The sequence below is a fragment of the Carassius gibelio genome, chromosome B8 (assembly GCF_023724105.1).
Source record: "Carassius gibelio isolate Cgi1373 ecotype wild population from Czech Republic chromosome B8, carGib1.2-hapl.c, whole genome shotgun sequence".
In the NCBI taxonomy this organism is placed as follows: domain Eukaryota; kingdom Metazoa; phylum Chordata; class Actinopteri; order Cypriniformes; family Cyprinidae; genus Carassius; species Carassius gibelio.
The window spans coordinates 21022272-21044945 of record NC_068403.1 but is presented as its reverse complement, the minus strand read 5'-3'; the positions used below and the strand labels follow the sequence as shown (position 1 = coordinate 21044945).

Sequence of the window (22674 nt, the reverse complement as noted above, 5' to 3'; positions counted from 1 at the left end):
CAGAACTAACTGGAATATTAAAGTGGGTCCCTACACAGGAAAAAAAAAGGTACAAAAGCTGTCGAAAGCTTTGCACCCTTTCAAATTAAACAGTCTTGAGTCTTTAACTCACTGTAGAGACCTACTTTAATATTCCTTTGTATCCTACTGACCCAAAAAGGCTGCTTATTAAAGGTACGTATATTAGTACCTTAATGTTACATCTTAGCTCATTTTGGAAGGGTGCCACAAAGGTAATTATAGCTTTGGGGTTTTAATTGAGTTTTGATTTTTATTTAGCTCTCAAGTTCAGGCTTTTTTTAGTTTTATTTTTTCAATTAATTGTACTTTTTCTTTTTCTTTAGTTCATCTGTATCATTTATTTTTTAATTGTATTTCTATTTCAGTAACACATGAGTTAAAGACTCAAGTTTAAATTTTTCCCCCTATGCTATTTATTTAATTATTAGTGTTAATTTTTTATTATCAATATCACAATTCCGATTGATACCAAGAAGCTGATAATTATTTTTATGATATGGATGATAACGGGCAATTGACATTAAAATGATATACTATTTTGTCTAAATGAAATAAAAATAAAAAGCTAAAAACTAATGCAAGAGATGAAGCAAACAATTACAATGTAAAATGTTAAATATATATTTTTTTTCACATCTGTAACAGATTCGATTTAACAGTGTGATTAAATTATCATTGTTTCAAAGATTAATTTGAGTTGAAGTGAGTGTTACAGTAGATGATGGAAAAGATAAACTGTATAAACAGAGGTAATGAGAATGGACAATTAAATTGTACAATATAACTCTGCAATACATAAAAATAATCTTATTTGCATTTGTATTTTTATTGTAGAAAGCATATCCATATTACCTTGTGCAAAGAAGCACAATTCGTGATTACCACTGTTGTCACATTTTATTGCTGGTGTGAAATGTGACAAACATTAAAGCGATTTAATTCTTTCTCCATTCAAGTATAGGGAAGATGCACTTGTTTGACGTTTGTCTGCATAGAAAATATCTGCCCAGAATCATAATCAAGATAACAGACGAGTAAACTGACTTCAATGAAACTCTGGACTTCAAAGAACATTGTAACTTATTCAGCACTTACCTGATCTAAAGCTACAAAATTTGCTCGATCTGCACAGAAACATTATGTTCTGTTTTAAATGTTAAATGTTTCAGTTTCTATATCCTTTCAAACCATAAAATGGAAATCAGGTTTACAGTATGTGAGAGTGGGACACTAAAGTTCTTTTGATGCAAAATGACACGGACAGTACAAGTGAATAAGAACACTTTAATGACCATAACTTGAGCTAACAGACCTCTGCTATTGTTTCAGAGAACGGAACTAAAGTTCAACTTTTTCACTTCTTTTCTCAAATCTATTGCATCATAAAAGAAGTGCCAAAGTTCTTCACAGAGCAGGCACTGCTTGTATCCTATATGTGATATCTCCCTCACAGTTTCTGGTAGACAGCACTAGCAGTGGCATGCTATCATAACCTCAATAGCAAAGCCTCCAGCAGAAACATCGATTTCACCTCAGACAGAAAGTAATATGGAGACTGATGAGACACTCCGATATGAAGAAGTGGACATAAACCAAAATAGACACAGATAGGAACTCTACATTTTATCTGTGAGAGTGAACGTATGACCCATTATATATAAAACCGTGTCACTGTTCTGGGAAATTTTTCAGCCAAAACAAATTATTCACAAGCCAAACATGAATTTTGTTCTTTACTTTTTTAACAAACAACCAGTTTAAACACTTTATTGTCTGGGAACCTACAATGATGGCTACAAAATGTAACATTTATTTAAAATATAGTATTGAGTTTACTAGTTTGAGGTGAAAAAAAGATTTGGGAAGAAAAAATCTATGTGATTTTTCTGATAAAAACTGCAATTGAGATAAAAAATAGCACACTCTACTTAAATTCTATTCTTAAAAAAACTTTGCTCTTTTAGACTTGCACTCTATTCATTTACTGCTTGTTTTCTTTAAAAAAATACTAACACTAGCTTATCTATTCTTTTTTGTATTCTACAGTATCTATTTGTTTTCTTGAGACTTTTATAGCACTTGTATATCTTTGCTCTTTTGTTGATTTTGATTGCTTCCATTGTCTTTATTTGCAAACTCATAAGCTCTTCTCATTAAAATATTGGGAAGACACACATTACAGGTGACTTTCTCACATCACTTACAGATTACTGCGAACTGAACTACTTTGAGACACTGAAAATACCATCCTTCTCCACTCAAATATAGCTTAAAAATATAATCTTAGAACATTTTATCCACATAGTGTTTTAAAATCATATCTTAGTCAATCATTAGTCTTTGACCTTTAAACTGAAGAATGTTCTGTGTTCCGATTAGGCTACTTTCCTCTCTTTCTGTGCTCTGCTTTGACCAAGGATGCAGCAATGAATGACCTGCTTGTGAATCAGAAGGAATAAATGACTCATTTAGGGGGACTGGCTATGCACACACATGCACGGCCGCACACAGACACAGCTGGAAAAAAAAGAGCTTTGAAGGGGACATCTTGTCATTGCAAAACAATCTAAGCGATTCGCTGAAGCAATTGAGAGAAAATACAGAGAATTTTTTTTTTTTTAATTTCAGGCTCCATTTTCACTGTTTATAAGATTTATCAGCCTGTCTTGGCAAAAGAAATAGGATTTGCATACAGTAGTAAATTTAGGCTGTATACCAATACACATGCTTCAGATGCGATAACTTACATACAGCACACAATGCACGCTTGGTCAGTAATCAACACCCGCTGACAGATGTCACAGTCAAGTCCAGATGTTTCTGGCTGTTATTTTAGTGCTAATAGCTAGTTAACATACAGCAGACAATATGCAAATGCCACAAAGGCTGAATTACACATGGCAACTTGTGGGAGAAGAAAAATCCCAGACAGCCTGCAGTGTGAAATACAGCGCAATGTCTACTTTGGCAAAAAACCATTACAGATTTTAATTTATGACTTACAAGCTCCGTTGACTTTGTTTAATTTCTAGAGTGGCCAATTCAAAGAAGTTGTGAATGTCTGCTACAAAAAAAAAAAAAAAAAAAGTAAAAAAGAGAGAAATTGTTAGCGAAAGTAATGAATGAGTCCGGGCTTAAATGAAATTACGAACATGACCAGCAACCCGGAAAAGGGACGCCATTAATCAGAATCTCTTTAATGTGCTGTGTGGCAGTAATTTCGGTCTGTGCGTAATACAAAGTGATACACTTATTTGAAAAAGAAAATGAAATATGGGAGTAGAATGCCACTAAACGTCTGCAAATTCCTGCCAGTTATTTAATTTAAGTCAATTTCATTTCATTCAGTTCAGCAATAATGAAATATACAATTTCGGGGGTGTACTTTTTATGATAGCAGGCATCTGAATGAGGGACAAAGGAACATTGTTTGTACTTTTGCAGCTCTATTATGAAGCACGACACAATGAACCATTAATAAATTCTCACTGAACAAAAATTGAACTGGCTTCAATGTCTTATTTAAAACACACAGCAAAAAAGCCTCCATAGATTCCACCTGTCAATCATCATCACTGCCTGCTTTTCTGTTCCTTTTGCCTCTTTCTCTTCGACCACACTGCTGTCACGCTGATAGATCAACATGAGCCGCTGGTTGGCCCTTGTAGGGAGGCTCCAGACAAGGGGAAGGTCTTCTTCTGACTGCCCAAGCAGGACAAGGTATTAGGGAAGCCTGACAGGAGGGCTGCCCAGAGGAAAGCAGCCCGGGCCGGAGAGGGCTTTCAGAGTCACTGCCCCCTAGTCTGGCTGTGGACGAGAGCGGCCCTAATGATATGTAAGGCTACAGGAGGCAGTGTCAACCTGTCCATGGCCTGTCAAAGAGTGTGGTGAGAGGGCAAGATTGGAGAGCGAGTCACGCAGGTGTGAGAATGAGAGGGAAAGGGCAAGGCTGAGAGAGAGACTCAAGGCCAGTAAACAGATAAAAGGAAGATGGAGGGATAAAGGATAGTGAGAGAGAGAGAGAGAGAGAGAGAGAGAGAGAGAGAGAGAGAGACTGAGAGAAATCAGTGTGGTTGTCAGGTGTTTATTGAAGTGGAGCAGGCCTGTCTCCTGTTGAATCGGCTGCTTAGTTTTAGAGGACTATCTAATCCCATGATGCTTTGCTCTCACTCCAGGTTATGACTAGGGTTGGGAACCGGCAAGAATAATTAATGATCACTGCCATTAAAAAATACACACTTTTTTGGAAGCATCTGCAGTTCTTCTTGGTGAATCAAAATCATACAGGATAACCAGTGTAGCCTGATTGCTTCAAGGGTTAGTTCACCCAAAAATGAAAATTACTGTATGTCATTAATGACCTCCGTTCATCTTCGGAACACAGTTTAAGATATTTTAGATTTAGTCCGAGAGAAATCATTCTGATTTGGTGCTCGAGAAACATTTATTTTGTCGTGCTGTTTAATATTTGTTTGTGAAAACTGTAATACGTTTTTTCCTCAGGATTCTTAAATGAATAGAAAGTTCAAAAGAACAGCAAAAAATGCCTGTACTGTCACTTTTGCTGAATTGAATGCGTCCCTGTTGAATAAAAGTATTCAAGTTAAAATCTCACTAACCCCACACCTGTAAATGTAATTCAATATTTAATATAATAAGGACTAATTCATTTACTGCATTCATTCCACCTCTGCATTCATTAAAAAAAAATTGCCAAACAAATATTTGGAAGGAATTTAATTTATTTCTGATGTGTTAAATCTGTTTTGCTGAAATCTGAAATTATTCACTCATTTGGCAAAAGACAACTGAAAGCAGTTAATGCCATTTTACTTTCCTAACACTTATTCTTCACAAGGACTTAAAGAAAATAGTGAATTATTAATGAACCAGAAGCATTGATTTCCTCTGATTCCCATCCTTACTTAGGCCTATACAGTTCCCTGATCCCCTTCACACCTCCCTGACACTCATCCCAGCCAAACCCTCTCTTAAATAAGAGCAATAGGCTTATGCTGTTTTCCCCCATGTCCCAATGTATTATTCTTGCCATACATTACATCAATTGTAATTAATAAGGGCTATTGACTTTGTGCTGGCCTGTCAAAAATAATTCATTGAGCTTTTGCTTTCACAAGCATCATTTAGGGAATGATATATGTGGGCTCGCCTTAAAACAGCCAGAAAGGCAGTTAAACCTATGCTAGGAGCTGTGAGGAGAATCAATATATAATACAACATTATGCCTGTTTAAAGTTCCCGTAGAAATGAATGATATTGAAAAATGAGTATTTTCATCTACAGAGACTGCACAGAACTAATGATTTACAAAGCTGGGTTCTTTTAGAGGTCTATTCATAAAGCCCTCAAGAATACTGCAAGGTGAAAAGCTGAGACTCCAAACCTACACTCCTAAGTACTTTTTTTTTTCTCCAACTCGACAGTTTCTAGGAAATCTAGCGGCATCGCTAAGCTTATTTGTGTTACCTAAAGGCACCCTGCGCTAGCAGTAATCATATTTTATCCTCTCTTGCAGGACATTTTCTTAAAAGAATCGCTGTACAGCTGCTTGGAAGTCTACATTATAGAGCGTTGTGCATTAAACTCCATCTAGAGTGGCCTGTTATTTGCGTTCGAGGCACCGAGCAGCTGAAGTGCGATGGAGAGCGCTCTCGTTAGGGCTGCTCGGTGCCTCCCTACATCACATGCTTCCTTTTAAGAGCTTCCACCCACAGATGCCTTCTTTTTCGGCTTGGTAATGGCCTCTCATAGACAGGACAGTGTGCCGATAATGAGGACTAATGCGGGTGTGGAGCAAATCTGTGTCATCAATGTTCATCACCGATGTCTTTAAGCTTTAAAGAGCTATCGACTGTGGAATAAACACCACGTGATGAGTCCTCCTTTCATTCTCTGCTACTTACACTTCATTCGCAATGACCGAGTTGGGACTGGCTAGTCAATTTTTGTCCTGACCTTATCCATGCTTTAAACTTTAGAACTTGACCCTGGTATGTTGGATGCTGAAAATTATCTGGGCAATTAAAGATGGTTTTAATACTCAATCGGCAGCTTACAGATGCCTGGCTGCTCATAGAAGCCACTTAATTAAACTAAACTCAGGGCAAATTAAGAAACATGAACATGCACAAAGGAAAAATAACTTACTGCAGAAGGACTGTAATTAGGATAATGAGTAATGTGCTCATTAATCTACAAAACAAGATGAGGCAACTTGCCTTTGGTAAGTCTCTGAATATGGCAGTTATGGGTTTCGTTCACACATCAGTTTAGTCAATTTACTTTTGCTGTTCAACTTTCTGTAGAGCATGAAAGAATGGCATTTTTGATATTCAAAATCATTAGCACAGTTTTTTTAATGTTTTGTGGTTCTTTGAAATTGCAGATTGCACAATTCTTATTCAAAGCAGACTCGCCAATACATTTCACCTACTGATGAAGGATGTACAGTACAGTATCTAAAATGCTTAGTGTGATACACAGACATAATATTGTGTGGTATAGAAAGTAATCTTACAAAAAAAAAAAAATTATAATAATAATATGCATAGAAAAAAATATGAAATGAAATTGCATGTAACATAAAAACTAATTAAATGAAACTTGCATATAACAAATATTTAAATGGTGTAAAAACAACTAAATAATTTGACCAGAGTGTCTCACACGATGTCTGGAGACTGCTTCGAAAAATGTGCCAAAGCAATTGAGAAAAACTGTATTAATTTTAGTAATGGTGCGAAGTAATTTGTTTAGCTAATTTGAGTGTATTTCTCAATGCAAAAGGTCTTGATAGATAGATAGATAAAGAAAATGAGGCCACTTTTGGCAACCGTGTGCATGGTTGTCCTTGGATCAGTAATATGTGTTTTTAAGTTATTCATTTACTATGTTTTCTCAATCGATCATCGCTGTCACTTTCGAGCTCTCGATTCCCAGTGTGCTGCTTTCAGGAAGCTTCATTTAAGTGAGATCTTAAGGACAAGACAAGCACAGATCAGAGGGCCCATCAGTATTCCAAGCGCCTCTCTTGGACTTCACTAAAAACCTGGACAGGCTTCCTAATGAATCTCTTCCTGCTTCGGCGTGCCCTTTATGGTGCTGTGACATCATAAATCAGCAGCAACACTGAAGCTTCTCATCAGGTGGGGGAGTTTCAGTCCCTGTCTGGCAAATGGCTTCCGTTTATCAAGCGTCGTTCCTTATGACTACTGATGTCAAATCATCAGGGAGGTGAGAGCAGAATGACTTGGGGATTTTTGAAAAACTGTATTATACTCCCATGTATTTACACCCTGTGATTAAGAGGATGTCCTTGTCTGGGCCTTCAGGAAGCAATGAAAAATAAACAAATCAGAATGAAATAAAATCATCCTGGCAAACATTACGAGTTTGGGTAATTGAAACCGAGAGTAATGGAAGAGTAATCACAGCCGTCATAATCATAAAACAGCCCATCACAATAAACCGTACAAGGTTCAGCATTCAACATCTGACCCATTCAAATTCCACTTGCAGCATCCCAACGTATTACCATCCAATCAAGACTCTCCTAAAAGTTTTTAAAGGAACTCCACCGGAACTTACTTGGACTGAAATGTCTTCATATATTACTTGAAATAGCATTAAATGTGAGGACATTGAGGAAAAAGCTTAAAAATCAAGATTGGAAAGTAAAAAGGCACAAAGGGTTTACAGTGCCCAGTCTCCTATTCTGTCAGGCACCAACCAAATCTACCCTAATAATGTTTGACCTTGTCAAATACAGATGGAAGCGAAGAAGCTTTTACCTCTTCTGTGGGATAAAAATCGCTTTTCTTTTAAATTGTGTGGCAGCAGTAGGGTATATAGCTAGTTATATACTGGGATCTTTAGATGGTGGATATAATTATTATTTTAATGTTCAATTTTGAATATTCAATGATTAGTAATAATAATAATAATAATAATAATAACAAATGTTTAATTGCAGTTTTAAATATTTAATTGTTGCTAATTCAACATTATAGCATATGATGATCATTTAGTGAATAAAGGATATTTAACATTGATTAATAATACAACTTTTTCATTCCTAATTTGAATATCAGCGTAAAGATTTGAGAGTCACACAAAGAGTATCTTGAGCTTCAACGGTAGCAAAAAAAAAAAAAGAGGGTTAAAATGATCCCAAATTCACTGAATTTATTGGTGACCTAGAAAGAGTTTAAAAAGTGTTCTTTAATAAAAATATTTAATCAAACCTTTGTTATTTCCATTTTTATATTAGATTTTGAATGCAAGATATGGTCTCAGATTTTGGACCCCTGTATCATTTCCCTTCTTTCCCATGCATTTACTATGCAACAGAGAGAAACAGAGAGAAAGAGAGTCTCTTGTCTTTGTTGCCCTATAGTGTGAACTAGATGGCAGCTCTGGGTGATGGAGGGGCAGAGATTGGATGTGCCAGTAGTGCTTTACTGAACTAAACCCCTGGGTCCTTCTTCACTGATACTCACATAGTTCAAACACCTGCACACACACACACACATTCCTGTGGGCTTCTCACACTGCGGCGGTCCAGCAGCAACACTGAAAAGCAATCTAATACACCACTGAAAATGTTTACAATACACACTGTTCCTGCAATCCTGGCTGAAAGCTGACATGATTAAAGGTGCCACGGTCCACACTTTTCTATGTTTTTTTTTTTTTTTCTCTCTGCTGAAGTGCACTAATAATGTTAGTCAAGGTTTCTTGTACTAAAAACAATCATAGTTAAGATTTTCACAAACATTTTTCACCTTCTCTCAGACTTTAAAAAGCTGTTTGTGCTTTTACATCAGCAAGACTTCTATAGGCAAATGACCTCTGTTGTGATTGGCTAATCTCTGTGTACCAAAACAGTTCACATCCATTATTCATCACGATGTTAATGCGGACATATGCTAATGTACTCACGGTTCTGATGTAGATACCATGATAATCTTGTGAAGCCAGACCGCTGAGTAAGTGACACCAAATATGTTTCATAATTTAAAATCATGGCACTAGAAAGGTCAAGGTCATGGGTTCGAATCCCAGGAAATGTGTAAAATACTAATGAAATATATACTATAATTTCAAGGTGCTTTGGAAAATATAATAAATTTAATTGGTCAATGCATTCTGGCCAAGAACTGCCATCACTTCAGAAAATTGCCCAAAATAGAGGATATAACAATAATACATTGCCTTGTATATATATACAGTACAGACCAAAAGTTTGGACACACCTTCTCATTCAAAGAGTTTTCTTTATTTTCATTACTATGAAATTGTAGAGTCACACTGAAGGCATCAAGGGCTATTTGACCAAGAAGGAGAGTGATGGGGTGCTGCGCCGGATGACCTGGCCTCCACAGTCACCGGACCTGAACCCAATCCAGATGGTTTGGGGGTGAGCTGGACGGCAGACTGAAGGCAAAAGGGCCAACAAGTGCTAAGCATCTCTCGGGGAACTCCTTCAAGACTGTTGGAAGACCATTTGAGGTGACTACCTCTTGAAGCTCATCAAGAGAACACCAAGAGTGTGCAAAGCAGTCATCAAAGCTAAAGGTGGCTACTTTGAAGAACCTACAATATGACATATTTTCAGTTGTTTCACACTTTTTTGTTATGTATATAATTCCATATATAATTCCACATGTTTTAATTCATAGTTTTGATGCCTTCAGTGTGAATCTACAAGTTTCATAGTCATGAAAATAATGAAAACTCTTTGAATGAGAAGGAGTGTCCAAACTTTTGGTCTGTACCGTAGACGTTACATCTCAAACTGTGTCTGTCTGAGATATCAGTGACAGCATACGTCTTCCACACTCCTCAGACAGCACTCTTGGACCTGGAAGTGAAGTTTGTGAACAAGTGTTATTAAACTAGTGGCAGAACTCCAACCCAGCTGGAGACACAAGGCATGATGCCTGCAACAAAAGAAGGAAGAGGAAAAAGGAAGAGACAAGAGCAGTTGTTATAATTACCTCTGAGAACTGCTGTAAGTGCTGAGGGAAAGGGTTTTTCTTCTGCTCACGGTGAACGTTTAAATGAGGGGTAACTAACTGAAGACTTTCTTCTAACACACACTCTGTCTCTCTGCCCGTTTGGTCTGAAATATTGGTAAACTTTCCTCAAGGTCATCGGCTGGTGGTGTAATAAATTCTACTTTGAGCTTTGCTGACAGTCCTGCTCTCCGCGCTGCTTTCTTAAAAAGCCAGGGCTCCGCTGGCATCCACCTGGACACTCTCTGCACCGCAGATCATCTGTTATCATTACTAGCTCATCTAGAAGTCTTCCCTTGCCAATCTACAGGTCACCATCATCACTAGCCCAGACAGAAGCCTTTCCCAAATCCGAATGCCAGCACTATAATAGTACTGCTGCAGTTTATTGATAAACTCCATGCAGTCATTTATAAAATGTCCCTGACACCCTCCACAGAGCCTATAATAGATCTCATGATTGAGTGCCACCATTACAAGCCAACACTAACCTGCATGCTAACAAGTTCAAACACGGTTAATAGGGCAAACATGCTGTTTGTTCTGTGGTACGTCTGCCCACAGCAAAGAAAACAATCACAGATTGGATTTCTTTAATAGTTCAAGGCTGGCTGCAGCTAAAAACTATTTTGATGATCGATTAATTTATCAATAGTTTGTGTGATTAATATATTTTAAAGCCAAATCCTTTCTGCTGCAATTTACTGGCATAACATTTAAAAGTTTGGGGCTGGTAAGATTTTATAAAAGTTTATTTATTTATTTATTTTTTTATCTCTATTCTCACCAAAAGTTTAAAAGAATGCCATTTGTTCGAAACAGAAAGCTTTTGAAATAATGTAAAAGTCTTTACTGTCACTTTAATTAATGCATCCTCGCCGAATAAAAGTATTTTTAGTACTACTGTAAAGTGATGGTCACATTGATGGTTTCCCCACATAACACAAACTCAATCAATCTGTAATGATTAAACGGAATTCTTCCGAAAATATATGAGTGTGCAGCTGATGAGTTTACATACCCCTTGCAGATTCTATGAGATGGGATGAAAGAAATGAAAAAAGTTTAAATTGAGAAATTTGCCCTGAAGGAGATAACAGATATTTAACTACTCCCAAGGACAAAATAATACCTTAATTTTCACAAACGATTTTCATGATTCTCAAATGTTTACACTATTGCAGTGAGCATCAATGACTGCTTGTAGCCGTTTGTGAGAGTTTAAGTGTCAAAACTGGATCTCAACATCATTAAGGCACCGTGGGGAAGAACTCAAGCTTGCACAGCATGCTGGGAAACCCGAAGACTGACAGGACCCGGAGGATTTTGTCAGGAACTCAAACCAGGGACTCATTGATGCTTTAGGAGGAAACGTACAATATTAAAAATAAATGGCTAATATGAATGTATAATAACAGTAAATACATTTAGAATGTTAAAAAGATTTCAGTTTTATAAATGTTGTTTCTTAAAAAAAATAAAAAATAAATATATATATATATATATTAAAAAAATACTAAAGAAAAGATAAAAACAGTTATCAACATTGGTAATAATTAGAAACATTATTAATAATTTAGTAATGGTAATGGCTCCTGAAAATTCCAATATTGACTATTGTTCTTCAACACTTTTCACCATTGGTAATACTAATACCATTTAACATTATATTTAGTGAATCACTTTCTGACTTCCTTTCACCTTGCAAACAATATTAACCCTCTGCCCACTGAACATTAACCAAAGATGAAATTTGTCTTATTGCACATGAAATTGTATGTGCTGTCTCTTATTTTTATTTCCTGCCATTGGCTACCATGACAATAGCAGAAGTAATTTCCCTTGAGAGCAATCAACTTAAATTCATCTTGTTTTGTTTTAAATCACTCGCAGATGTGCATGAAATGATTGGAGCTGAAAAAAAAATTGAATAAACAAACTGGAAATAATTCTTATGAGCTTCATCTGTGAGACAGTGGTGTGATTAAAAAAAAAAACACACACAGTAGCGGAAATTGCACTCTTTTGAAAGAAGCCATGAAGCACAACAAAGAAAATCCCAAGTTGTGTTCGTGCTTTTCGAAGATGTTCTCACCACCAAAGATGTGCATGCTGTCCTCTGCGTGCCCCTTGGCACACATACATGACTATGTGTGTGTGTGTGTGTGTGTGTGTGTGTGTGTGTGTTTTAAAGGAGCTTTTGTGGAAGCTCCAGATGGAGTCTCTAAATCTGTGGTTTAACCTTGAATGCTGTCAGACTGGGCATTCTCTCTAGAAAGTGATGGAGAGCCATTAAGACACTGGGAAGAAGAGGATAGATGGAAGAAAAAACTGTAATGGTGGGAAGGCACAACAGAAATGGATAAAAGAAGAAAGTTGAGACGCATGATAGATGGGGAGAAGGACATCCTCAGGAGAGAAAACATTACGTTCGGACAGTAATTCACAGGGGGATGAGGGAGCTGTTATGCAACTTTATTCTTATAGGCAATGACATGTACAAGCTACAGCTACATATGGTTGTCAGGGTTCTTAGAACTATATTCACAACAGTTATTTATGGAAGTGACAGCAGCATTTTCTCAGAATTCACTCCTTAAATATGAAAGACTTAAAGTGCCACTTAAAAAAGGAAGTCAACAATCAATGTATTAAATCAAAAATAAAAATGAAATGTCTTTTCAAATCGATAAAAATATATTTTATTTTAAATGTCACTTTTAAACAAGTTTTAACTTCAAATTGCCATCATGCATCAAAGATATCTGTCTGTTCAGATAGAGATTCACATGTGAATTGCCAAGTAGCATTTTTTTTATGTGATAGACAAAAGGATACAGAAAAGCAATTGGCCAGTGCTTTGTTATATAAAAAATACAATATAATATTTGCTTTTAAAATGTTTCTGTATTATTTTTTTCAATGTTTAACTAACATTTACACTGTAACATTCAGTTAACCTTTTCTTTTTTATTTTGAAAATGTATTTAATATTTTAATTCTGATATATTTTATAAACACTAACTTATGTCAATTATTTGTCACAAATGTATTTTTTATTATTATTTTATTTTACTTAATAACTTGATAATACGTGTATTTTATTTTAAGTGACACATCTTGTCCTCAATTATGTATATGATAGCAGTTAAAAAAAGTGTGACATACAATAAAGCCTGTTTGCTAATATTACTTTGTTCATCTAACTTCAAACAGTAGATGAACTGTTTAGTAGCTGTTTAGAGCTGTTTAGTAGCAGTTCACACACAACACAATTTCCCATGTCATTGCTCTGCTTTTCCATTGTAAACATGCAACAGATCAGTGGAATGAATTTTTCTCTGTTCTCTTCTAAAAGAAATGCCCTTTGAGCCAAATACCCAAATGCTCATTACCAGCAAATGTGTTTTACAGCACTTTCAAAGATTTTCAAAATATATTTTGGTCCAATACATTCATGATAAACTGGGATAATGATTTGGTCAGAAAACAAATTACCACATGACCCTGCTGTTGTCAGAAAAACAGTAGGTAATCCACAGAAGACCGTTTTTCTCTGAGAAAAACAGACATTTCCTATTCAGACGGAAATAAAATCACAGACTAGCACCCACAAATACTGAAATTATACCACATCCACATGTGAAACAATTACCATCCGAATATAGTTTATGTGTCTATGTACTGAAAGATGGAGATTTGTTTCTGAGAGCATCTTCAGAGCTCACAGCCACCAGGATGGACAGCACAGGATATGGGAAAAGGATGCTTTTGGGTGGATGTGCTAGTTTTTCATCTTTCCACCTGCATGACAAGAATTATTCACAGAAGCACAAAGGAAAGAAAAAAAAAGAAAGAAAGGACATCAGCTCTGCTGGACAGCTGAGCAATGAATGGAACCATAAAAAGGGCAGAGGAAAGACTGATGGGTTTTCTTGTAACAGCAGGCATAAAATAACTACTTGATGCGCTTCAAAAATGTATTATTATTTTAGTTAATTTATTTTATTGAAACAAATAAGTTAATTCCTTCAATTCAGTTGATGGACGAGTTAACTTAGACCTTCAAATAACAAAGTACACATTTCACTGGTGATCATAACATAAATCTATTAATATACTTCTCATCTTACTGAGCTAACCTGTCACATCAATTTAGATTTAATGTGAATTGTTACAGATTAATTCTTGCAAATAAAAGACTTTGACCTGAAGTGATACATTTTAATTGTGAAAACATTTTAGAAGAAGTTCAAATTTTGAACTTGGTTGGTGATCAGTCTAAAACCAGCTGTATGTCTGAAGTGTCAATCAAATATACCATTTATTTTAAATTCAATTGATTTTGTCCATTTAAAAATTTAGGTTAAGTTCAGTCACATGAATAAACCTTTCTACCTCCACTCAAGTATGCTTTTGGTGGAAAGAGTACTGAAAATTTGTACTACAAGTACTGAAATAATAATCAATTCAAATTACAAGGACTGGCATCAAAACAGTACTCAAGTAAAAGTACAAAGCACTCCTCTCAAGAACTACTCAAGACTACTATGAGAGAGTTTTTGATTTCATGATGACCAATCATATTCAATCCCATTGGCAAAACTTCCACATACTGTATTCTGCTAAATAGATATTTTAATAAAAAAAATAAATAAATAAATGTCCATCCATTTTTTCAAGGCACTCATTATTTCAAGCTTTGAAATTAGTTTAATCCAAGTCATTTTATATGATGAACAGATTTTATATAGGCTTTTATTTACAGACATATAAATACTGATCAATTGCCATTACAAAAATCTAAGTCTTAAATATTTGCTCATTCTGTGTATTTGTGTCTTTAAAACAGACCAACTTTGTTACAAAAGCTTACAACACAAGGGAGCTTGATTTCAAATTTGATTTCAAACTGAATTGGATTTAAAAAAAAAAAAGACAAGTACACAGTCAGTCATAAAATTATAAAACAAATGACCTCAATTCAGTTGAGGTATTCAAAATATGAAGACAACATTATTTTTTTATAAGCAGTGATTTAAAAGTCATATACAGTATGTTTACATATTTAGAGTGATGGAAAATCAGACAGCTTTGATATGTAATTTGACATTCAGACTCTGTAATCGACAGAACAGGAGGTCAAACCTTTTGCCGCCAAAGGTTTGAATATCAATTTAAAAATGTGGGTGTGTAACAAACTATGATTTAAAGGTAACAAAGTAGATTATTTTGCTTAATTTGTATTTAAGGACAAGTAAAAGTACAGATTAAAAAATATACTCAAAAAAGTAAAAGAACCCCCCCCCCCCCCCCCCCAAAAAAAAAAAACGACTTAATTACAGTAATAGTGAATAGTTGTAATTCGTTACCTCCACCACTGCTTTTGGCTATAGCTTAAGGCTATGGGTGCCATCAGAATGAGAGTCCAAACAGCTGACCAAAAACATCACATTAATTTGCACAAATCCAACAATTAACATTTTCATTAGGACATTTTTAACTTGATCCAGCTAAAATTCGAGTCCTCTTTCTGTAACATTGCTTTCTCTTTTGAAAAAGTAATCTCGTCTGAATCAGGAGAGAATCAGGGATTTCAAATACTATGTTGGAGAATGAGAAGCTTGCAAGTCAAAGAACTACTGCTTAAAACAAATTCTCCCTATTCTCCCACTTTTGCATGTACACATCTTACAAACAAATATGCTTCATCATTTGGTGTAGTAAGGTTTTAATACTACTAAGGATTGGCCTGATGGTAAACACCTTAAGGTCTTTGAAAGATTTATTTTAAAAATTACATATAGAGCATATAGAAGATAAAAGCAAAGAAAATAAGGGAAGGTCAACATGTGCTGTTAAAAAAAAAGTGATCTCGACAAAAAGGGCAAAAGGCTTTAAAATGACAGTTCCTTACATGTGATGATCTTAATCTTTCCGTGCACCTCTTTCCAAAGCGGCTGAAATTAGCACCTAGCCCTCAGGATCCGAGAGAGAATGAGTGACACATGAGTCGATACACTGAGGTGAGGCAGAGAGAAAGCAGAGGTTGCCTCTAATGAGAATAGAGTGATTAATGTTTTATGTTTAGAGATCCTGAAGGTAGACGCCGCATCTCACTGTCTGTGTTTGGTCTCATCAGCTGTCTGTGTCAGTATCACTGACATCTTCTGTGAAAAAGTATGATAAATAAATCCTGACTGTAAGATCTTGCAGCTCAAGGAAGAACAAGAAAAGTATATTTGATACAGGTGTTAAAAACAGTTATAAAAATAAGTAATAATAAAAAAAATAGTTTAGCTCTTTTAGCTTGAAATACCTTGCATTCTATTTCAGTTTTTATAGGAACAGACAAATACAGCCACATCTGATGCCAACTTTTTACTTAATATAATAAAACATTTTTATTTCAGTCAGTGCTATAGCATGGCAAAGTGATGCAATCTTTCCATTTGTGAAAGATTGCTATGAAATGATCCATAGCGAAGGGCACGGTCCACATCGTCCACACTGAACTCACGTACATAAATCACAACCCAGGGGTCTGAAAAAAAAACCTTTCTGGGACATTTATTTTGCTGAAGACCACCGAGGGAGAAGCAGAGGTTGTTCCGTGCCTGTTACACCGTGCATTTGTGTGTGTGTGTGTGTGTCGACAAGATTTGCGTATGATTTAATGTCACGGTTCTTCTCACCTCAAACCCTTCTTGTGCACAGATTTAAAAAAAGTACAAAATACCCTTAAATGACACTGAAAATGTAGATTTGGATATTTAAGCGACTCAAAAATGTCTTAATAGCATTGCATTAGACTAAAATCACCTATTCAAATATATATATATATATATATATATATATATATATATATATATATATATATATATATATATATATATATATATATATATATATATATATATTAAGTTTGGTATCTAATAAAATATAATTCAGAATTGTAAGTGAGATTAAATTTGTAATTTGTATTTGTAATCACTTCTTACAAATACAGACACATACTGAGATGGAAGCATCTCTTCAGCATGAAGGAAGTTTTGTAAATCTGCTCTGTGTCACATGAGTCATTCAGTTCCACTGTAACATTCTTCTGTTTTTTTTAAAAAAAACCTCTCCATTTCCTAGATTCATCCTTTATTTCTTTCTTCTTTTTGTATCTCAGACTGAACAAGATGAAAGCTTGGAGCTCATCCAGCAGAAGTTTCTTGCTTTCTTTTCTCTTGCACTTTAGTTTTATTCCCCTTTTCATATAGACATAGAAAAGTTACCAAAAATAGAACACATGAGAGCAGAACCTCTAGTCACCAAGTGATGTAGAAAGTGGAGAAAGAGCTGGACAAAGACACGGAAAGAGGTTTAATCTTGACATTAAAGTGTGCAAGTGGACATCTATTTTTAACATTCAATTAAACGAGGGTTAAAGTTTATGTGAATGTAGAAGAGAAAGTGTGTATTTCAGAAAGGCTGTTGTTTCTGTAGCTCAAATGGTAGAGCATGCCACTAACAACACCCAGGTCAAATAAGAAAGATAACAAGTTGAGTTTCCAAGCTAATGAACTGATAAAACGTTTATCTGGAGTGCAAGTCACTTTGCATAAATGTACCTGGCAAATCCATGAATGTAAACAAGTTCAATTAGTGCAACAAAAATGATTAGCAAATACTGATATATGCGACTAATTGGGGTTCATTTGAATAATTGATTTCAGATAATTAAATGTTCTAAATAAAACGTCAGCCCTGGTGTGCTTTCATCTAGTCTCTAAATTAATATATATAGTTATAAAAGATGCAAGTACAATAATAATTAAAAGCTTAAGAGCATTTTACATTGTAAAAAAAACTTTTGGAGTAAAGAAACATGAAAATACTGTTTCAGTTTTTCTTCTTCTTGTAATTGTGAAATTATTTCTACATAAATGTACTATTTATTCATCAGTTATAATGTCACATGGCAGCAAATGTAAATACTGTTATGACATGTCAAATGACATTTTAATTTTGACCTGTTTTCTGCTTTTATTAAAAGGATCGTAAAGAGAGGACAGGTGATAATGGAAAGGAGCTCGACTCAAACTTGCATGGTTGACACAACTCCAAGACTTTAGCATTCATGTATCATGACTTGTTTTTTTTTTTTTTGCCTAAAATGTTAAAGGGGGGGTGAAATGCTATTTCATGTATACTGAGTTTTTTACACTGTTAAAGAGTTGGATTCCCATGCTAAACATGGACAAAGTTTCAAAAATGAAGTTGTACGTTTGAAGGAGTATTTTTGTTCCAAAAAAACCTCTTCCGGTTTGTCACAAGTTTTGGAAAGTTTTTTTCGAGTATGGGTCTGTGTGACGTTAGATGGAGCTGAATTTCCTTATATGGGTCCTAAGGGCACTTCTGCCGGAAGAGCGCGCGCTCCCGTAGAGCAGAGCACTGAGAGCACAGACATTCACTGATCAGAGCGAGAGCATCGCGAAATGTCACAAAAGAATTGTGTTTTTGGTTGCCAGGGCAAGACAACCCTGCACAGATTACCAAAAGACAAACAGCATTAAGGGACCAGTGTTTTTACAGAGCATTATGGAGTTGTCCAAGTGTTTTTGTTTGTTCCCTGCGTTTCGAAGATGCTTGTTTTACAAACAAGGCCCAGTTTGACGCCGGATTTGCACATCGTTTATTTCTTAAGGATGATGCAATCCCAACGAAAAAGGGTCACGATCTTGTGTTGGAACCGCAGGCGGTGAGTAAAACTGCTTCAAATATCTCTGTGTTGTTAACTTAGCTATCGGCGCGTAAGCACATCAAGTAAACAACATGCGATGTTGTCATCAAACTGCACTTTCCAAATGTACACCTTAAAAAAAAAAAAAAAAAAAAAAAAAAAAAAGACGACATAAAGTGGAACTTGGTCATTTTCCAAAACCGCTAAGCAAATATATACAGTTTCAGTACATACCACATAGAGACGCCTTTGCTGATGCTGCTCTCGTTAAATTTCAGCCTCTGGATCTGTGTCACAGCTTCCAAACGCTCTCAACGCAAAAGCTTACTGGTGCTCGTGATTCTTTAGCTCCGCCCACACGTCACGCCTCTGGGCGCTCGTGTTTTTCCGGGAAAAATCGGTACAGACTATCTTTCTCTTATAAATATAATAAAAATAAAGACTTTTTGGAGTTATGAAGGATGCAGTACTACTCTATAGGTACTCAAGATTAACAGGATATTGAGTGAAAATGAGCATTTCACCCCCCCTTTAATCTGTGTCAAAATCACTAAACAAAAGTTCCTATAGAAACAATTTCCACTCAGAAATTGAATAACACAATGAATTAAACATAACATTTTGAAGTAAAAACACTTAAATGTTATTTTCTTGTAAAATATAGATTGAAATTTTTTTTTTTTTTTTACAGTATATCTTTCAAAATGCCCTTGCTATTTTAATCAAAGCATTTACTTGTTTTATGCCAAAACTCATAGCAAAGTCTAGAAACCAGATGAAAGACAGGGCCAGCAGTCATGTATTCAGAGGAAAGTCAGACCAGGAGAGGTGTTTCTGAAGACAGGGCACATATTTGAAAGAGTAATGGAGAGAAAAGGAGCAACTGAAAATATGAGTAGCTGAAGGGGGTATCACTTTGACACCTGAGCTCGACACTGTGCTTTTCTTCCCTAACAGAAATAAGCTGGAGGCTTCACGCTGGCGCATCAAACCCGAATCTACTTTTACGAACAATGCAGGCCAGAGGATACACACCGGGTGCTTTCATCTATCCACGACGCTGTGGTGGCATTCACACAATAAATCACAGCTGGAGGAAGGTACACATTCACACGTACCGCTGAGAAAACAAACATGAGAGCCGCTACACTGTTAGCTGCGAAATGTTCACATATTCCCAAGCACTCACATATTCACAGCTTGAAAATAAGGCTAACTTTCAAGTGCTCCGGAATGAGGAAATCGCAACAAGGGTTTTCATCAAATTTCATCAGAAACCTCATCAGAGGTTTGGCGACAAACAAACAAGGAACGTACTGAATAAGCAACCTAAAGCGATCTGACATAGCGATTATGTGTCAGTTTAGAAACACATGATGAGCTTCATTATGATATTTAATACGGTGAGGATATAAACAGGCACAACCGGGAGGGGAATATTTGATTTTGATGTGCTGCAAAGACTTTGATGTCTTATCTGAATTATGAGTAGCGCTAAATTCACAATATTTCCTCCAATTAATGTTTCTCAGATTGCGGTTATTTTTGTAAGTTAGTTAAAATTAGTCTTGATTAAAGCTAAAGCTAAACTGATTGCACATTAAGGTTGTTGAAAGGCTTTTAAGCAAATGCAATCGATTAAAATGTTATGAAATGCAAGACAGAAAAACAGAAATATCAAGCTAGTATTATGGCCATATAAACATAGGTTTTTATAAAAATACGTTTTTATATGTAACAACTTGCCCCAACTGCATACAATATTTTCTACCATAATTGTAAATAAATAAATGAATAGATAATGTTCGTTAGTAGTTGAACACACACACACACACACACACACACGCACACACACCCAAACTGGTAGAACGTTTATACAGCATTCAATTAAAGCATTATGAAAAAACAGCCAGTATTATGGCTTAATTAAACAAACAAGTAAATGTTTATATGTGACAACTTGCCCCAAATACAATACATTTTTAACTTCATTATTATTATTATTATTATTTATATTAATAATGATTTATTATTTTAGTTATTTGGTGTTTGGAGGATTGAATACTCAAAATCTGTTGAAAAATTTCTACAGCAATCACCTAAAACATTATGAAATGCCAGCCAGCATTTTATTATTATTATTATTATTATTATTGATTACAATAAAAATATTATCACTGTAAATAAAGTGGCAAATGACTGGCTGCCAAACAAAAAACGTAAAATTAAAGTAAAATATCCTAATTGAAACAAGGAAAAATCTGTAAAAATAAATAAATAAAATTCTGTAAAATCTTTAATAACATTTCTGTAAAATTATTGAATTTAATTTCAATTAAAATATTTTACTTTAATTGTACGGTTTTTGTTTGCCAGCCATAGCTGCTAGTCATTTACTATTTTTTTTCTAAGATATATATATATATATATATATATATATATATATATATATATATATATATATATATATTCATTACATTATTATTTTATTTATTTGTGGTTTGGTGGATTGAATACACACAAAAAAAGTTTTGAATATTTTTACATAAACCTTAGCCTTAATTTTCTGCGTGACAACTAGCCTTAAAATGACTTAACTGACTTAACAGTTTAACTCCCTTAAACTGATTTGTGTCTTATTAATTTTTACTATGCATTTGTTTTCCTGCTTTTTGGATGTGATGAGAAGCTGAATAAAAGAACACAAATATTTTTTAAATAGTACAAGTAGATCCATTCTCATATTTGCACGAATATCCTTTAAAGTTAAACTTAATCACCAAATAATCTCTTTGTTCAAACTGAAACAACACAATATATCCTTGTTCAGAGAAAATCAAAAAGAAAAGCTGCAGGCACGCACACACCTTCACTAATACATACACCTCTAATCTTAATAAGCTCTTGGAGCATTTCATCTCAAACATTAACAAAGAGATCTGTGGGAAATGAGGTTCTTTAACTTTCTATTACATTTGGCTTTGTGTCTATATTGCATTTCCCAACTGCCTCAAAACTGACCTACAGGACTGTCACTGAAATGTGAGTCAAGACACTGGGAGAGAGATTGCAAGAGGGAGCCACAAGAACGACACAAGCAGTGGAACAAATGCAAAAACCTTCCATGTCTTATCTGGGCCTTCTGAATATATTTGTGTGTGTACTTGCATATTTGCTTATGCTTTGAGGTTTTAGGCTTTATGTGTGTGCAGGTATGTTTTTTCATGCAAGCAGTCTGGATTACGATGTCAGTTTGGTGCTTAGTGTGAATATCTGGAATAAGAGTTAAACAATTATTTATCCCCTGGGTGACACAAACAAACTCACATATAACACACACACGTACACACACACACTTCACAAGCTTTACTGTACAAAGACAAAAATGACTGGCACTTGAGCTGCCCTTGTTTTTCAGCCAAACACAGTAAGGATAATTCTCATCACCTAAACAATACTTAAACAATATTTCTGCATTTTTACATTTTCATTATGATATTTAATATATATTATATTTAGTGATAGGGGCTACATTTTTAAATTTAGGTACTTTTACTTTTCAGCACTTTGCATAATAAATTGTTTAAAATGTGAGCTGACAATTTGAATAACACTAACTGTGATATGCAGACATAGCCCTAAAATTCCTGATATGGGTCTACAAGTGAGAAATTGGCTTGGTTGCCAGGTATTCGTTTCAAGGACCAATACACATTAATAGCATGGTCTATTGTAATTTCTGTTTGTCTACAGATAAACTTTTTATTGGCTATGGTACATTTAAAAAAATAAAAATGTAACCCAAGACTGATTTTTTTTTAAATGGTGCAGGAAAACAGTGACCTTGGCAACACAGTTAAAAAAAGAAATAAGACTAGACAGTTT

At 35.1% G+C, this 22674-nt stretch overlaps 1 protein-coding gene across 1 annotated transcript in view; it reads right to left on the bottom strand.

The window, feature by feature from the left end:
- The window catches only part of si:dkeyp-14d3.1 (transmembrane protein 132C), a 207553-nt gene that overhangs the window by 150833 nt on the left and 34046 nt on the right, over positions 1 to 22674 (bottom strand). The gene's annotated exons all lie outside the window — the stretch shown is intronic.